The sequence below is a fragment of the Osmerus eperlanus genome, chromosome 1 (genome assembly GCF_963692335.1).
Source record: "Osmerus eperlanus chromosome 1, fOsmEpe2.1, whole genome shotgun sequence".
Taxonomy (NCBI): Eukaryota; Metazoa; Chordata; class Actinopteri; order Osmeriformes; family Osmeridae; genus Osmerus; species Osmerus eperlanus.
Genome location: NC_085018.1, coordinates 26,305,535 through 26,309,927, shown reverse-complemented (window position 1 = coordinate 26,309,927; position 4,393 = coordinate 26,305,535). Strand labels below are relative to the sequence as shown.

At 43.7% G+C, this 4,393-nt stretch overlaps 1 protein-coding gene across 3 annotated transcripts in view; it reads left to right on the top strand.

The window, feature by feature from the left end:
• Positions 1-1,338, top strand: part of LOC134029467 (SAM pointed domain-containing Ets transcription factor) — a 12,257-nt gene extending 10,919 nt beyond the window's left edge. For 2 of the 3 annotated variants that reach the window (XM_062473577.1, XM_062473569.1), the window contains exon 7: positions 1-1,338. This exon is cut by the window's left edge. The gene's annotated coding sequence lies outside the window, so the exon portion shown is untranslated. The other variant, XM_062473584.1, reaches the window with a different exon arrangement.
• The last annotated feature ends 3,055 nt before the right edge of the window (positions 1,339-4,393 follow it).

Genomic DNA, 4,393 nt, shown 5'->3' with positions numbered 1-4,393 from the left:
GTGTGTGTTTGTGTGTGCGTGTCTGAGTGTTCACCCTGGGTTTGGCTTTGGCTTTCTCCCAGCGAGGCAAACAGTCAGGCATTAATCACACACTTCTGATCTCCACGCTGCAACAATGCAGACCGAGAAGTTCAGCACTTCTTTGAACCTGAAATAGAGACTAAAGCTTCACCCAGGGCGCTATGTGAACGGAAGAGAAAATGTTTAAACAGGGGTCTAACTATTATTCAGTATTTTTCCACAGTAACCCACATAACATATATGTCAATTATCAAAAACATTATCTCAAAAATGTCATGGCGCCTTGTGTTTTTTGTGGTACACAGTGCACTGAGACTGCAAACCTACAATGACCAGCAGACAATGACTGAAGGAACAACACCTAGTTAAATCATTAATGTTTTACTACTCAACACAATGGAGTTAGCGGTCAAGCCTTCTCCGTGAGAGAGGTGTGAAGAATTGCTGTGTCATGTGACCCACCTATAAGAGCGTGGGGAGGAACTACTGGCCTAGTGTTGTGTTACGTTCTGATCACCTCAAGTGTTTACATTCTGCGTGCTCTATGTTGGTGTGGAGCCTGTCTAACTCTTACCTGCTGTATTCCAGGCAGCAACAGAGAATATAAGCTGACAGATAATGTTACCAGATGCCCTAAATAAAAGTTTAATAAAAGTTAAGTAAAACTTTAAAATACCATGAACTTGAATAGGATTTTGTTTAGCATTACCACTTATTATTTAAAAAGACAACCTTTTGGGGCATTACAGTTTACTGAAATAGCCTACCAAAGTCCACAAAGCTGGCAGTTACCCAGGGAGCAACAATCTAATTTCACCTCAGTGCATCAATAAATGCATCAAAACACAAGCTCATCGGGTTGCGAGGAACATCAAATATTTGCTAAACTGATTTACAGAGATCACCGTACTTAGTAGATTTTTCTGGTGTCAGTACTTCACTATTTATTTTTCTGACAACTTTTTACTTTCACTCCTTACATTTTTTACACAAATATATGTACTGTATACTTTTGACCTGACACCAGCCTGTTAGATCTGACCTGAGACCAGCCTGTTAGACCAGCCTGTTAGATCTGACCTGAGACCAGCCTGTTAGATCTGACCTGAGACCAGCCTGTTAGATCTGACCTGACACCAGCCTGTTAGATCTGACCTGAGACCAGCCTGTTAGACCAGCCTGTTAGATCTGACCTGAGACCAGCCTGTTAGATCTGACCTGACACCAGCCTGTTAGATCTGACCTGAGACCAGCCTGTTAGATCTGACCTGAGGCCAGCCTGTTAGACCAGCCTGTTAGTTCTGCAGTAGGCAGAGACTGAGAGAGAGACTACCAGCCTCTCAGTACTGCAGCCTCTCACTACTGCAGCCTCTCAGTAATGAAGCCTCTCAGTTGAGTGGTTGAAAAAAGAGTTGAAAAATAAGTTGCACAAACAATGTTTTCAAAGGTTGAAATTCTGAGACCAGCCTGTTAGATCTGACCTGAGACCAGCCTGTTAGATCTGATCTGAGACCAGCCTGTTAGATCTGTTATATTGTCAAATAACCAATTAAAAACGAACTGATCATAAAAATGAGTACTTGAACAGACATCAGCATAAGAACTACCTAAAATGACAGAAGCCGTCTTTGGAAAAAAATCTTTTGACGTGCACTTTTTGTTTGGCTCATGTCCCATTCGCTAACATGGAGGGGGCTGGACTTATGACCTATACTGCAGACAGCCACCAGGTGGCGATCGAGATGTTTCTGGCTTCACTTTTCAGAGCTGTTGTACCGTCCATTCTTTTCACAGTCTACGCAGGGAAACGACAGTTGTCTGTTCACCAGGGACCTCTACTGGTCGATTCACAGGATTACAGGATTGCATAATCCTGAACAGTGCACAATAATGTGCGATGGTGATTAACTCAAAACCTACCTATGACAATAGATCGCATCTGTAACAAGCCGCACCCTGCTAAATCCACAGCCCAACAACGCCAACATTGAGTGATCATTTTTTGATTACGTCTTTTATTTCTGTATGTTGCAGATGAACAGGCACTACAGTTGAGGGATTAAAGTCGGAGACACGCTAGGCTACTCTAAGCAGACTAATAGTATTTTCCACAACATTGCCAACCGATGTTCCCCTACATTAGTTACAGAAGGAAAGATATGGTATTTAAATATTCGCCATCCGTTACGGCTTCACATTGGTTTTTCATAGCAGACACTTGTTGCAGAATCGGTTCACAGTGGACGTTAGGCCTATGTGATTGTACACATGTTCGGTAACACGTGTTACCACACACATGTAAACAATCTAACGTTTTCAATACCGTTTTATGTCATTAAATTACATCGCATAATCTTATCTGGGCAGCGACCAATGAGAAAATGCACACGTTATCTGTCAACGGTTGTGTCTTCCCATAGCCTACGTGTAAAGTGAGCCTAAAGCCAAGAGTCAGTTTCTGAAGTTTTCCTTCCTTCTCTGTCGGTGTGTGGCGGGGTAGGTGTGAGAGAACGAAATTCAGGCCTAGCAGACAATCAGACACAGGACTTGAGGAATTCAAGACAATCTCATATCAAGTCTGGATCCTGGTCCAAAGGCCTGTGTGTTCCTAGAACGCTCTTCTGAGGGCAGTTTCCTCATCAATATTTTACAGAAGGATCATATTTCTGCCTCTGGTTGTGTCCGTTTCTGCGTCTGTAAGGGAACACCAAGCCAGTTAAAGTGTAGCGTTCACCTGCTCTCCTGGCCAGCAGCCAGGCAGGGAGGAGGGAGGAGCGAAAGAAAGACGGGGAGACAGACAGACAAGGGCCGGGTTTCCCAGATTCGTTAAGAAGCTCTTAACGCTAAGAGCTTCTTAGGAGCGTTCTAAGAGCGTTCTAGAGCGCTCTTGCGCTCTTAGGACGTTCCTAAGAAGCTCTTAGCGTTAAGAGCTTCTTAACGAATCTGGGAAACCCGGCCAAGGTTAGAGACAGGAAGGGGTGACGAGCAGGGAGGTGTGAAGGGCAGGACACAGGTGGGAGGATAACAGGTGATCACATTCTGCTAAATCCCAGTTATCCGTTTTCTCTGATGAAGTTGTTAACATACATTGTTCTGAAGATACGGATGTTTGGATCATACCATCAAATATTTCAAATACTGTTAAGGTTTTGCTAGTTAACTTAGATTTACCAAGATTAGATAAAACTGTATGGAACTGTATCAAAAATACCAGATAAAGATTAAAAACATAGCCATTCTGTCATCCATGGGCTCTTCAAAAACAACAACTTCTGATTACAGCAGACATCTCAAGGTGATGTGGGCGTTCACAAACTGCACATTCAGGTGCATCGAAGCATAAACAAGCTCCTCATTCACAGGGAACAACAGCCAAACAAGTAAATAAAATAAAGACATAAAGTGTACAACTAAGCCTATAGGTGAGTAGGTGTACAGGAAGTGGTCGAAACTGCTCAGATGACACATATCAAACAATTGGAGGACGGTTGGGATTTAAACTCCACCTGTTGTTTCTTTCTTCCTCACTTCTTTTCCTCACTAAACAACCTGCTTCTTCCCACCAAGTCCTCCGAGGTCCTTGAACAAGTCAAGCTGGGAACGCTGATTCAGCAGGAGAACAAATAGATGCACTTTGTCTGGTGCGACACTCCAGAACAGTCATCTGTGTGCTCTCAAAGAGTAACCAAACACCAAACCTTTTTTTGTTGTTGGTTAAACCGCCATGGTTCATATTCACGCACGGCTAACAATCCTGGTTCTGTTTCCCAGAATAGTTTGTGTTTCGTTACTCAGAGTTCTTGAAGGTCTTTGGCTTGCTGTGTCTGGTGTCTCTCTGTGTGTGTTCTGGAGGAGACAGGCTGTGTCTGGTGTCTCTGTGTGTGTGTTCTGGAGGAGACAGGCTGTGTCTGGTGTCTCTGTGTCAGGGTCAGATCGCTGAGCGGTTAGGGAGTCTGGCTATTAATCAGAAGGTTGTTGGTTCAATTCCCGCCTGTGCCAAATTACGTTGTGTCCTTGGGCAAGGCACTTCACCCTACTTGCCTCGGGGAGAATGTCCCTATACTTACTGTAATTCACTCTGGATAAGAGCGTCTGCTAAATGACTAAATGTAATGTAAATGTGTGTGTGTGTTCAGGGGAGACAGTCTGTGTCTCTGTGTTCAGGAAGAGACAGGCTGTGTCTGGTGTCCCTGTGTGTGTGTTCAGGAGAAGACACAGTGCTAGCACATGCTGCTGTGCAGGTGAAACTCAGGAGAACATGACCAATGCCTCGCTGAAATAAAATAAGGTAGAAAAGCTGATGACTAACGAAACCTCAATATAATCCCACAGAAGAACCGTACAAGCATTCAGAATATAAAAAACAAAACAA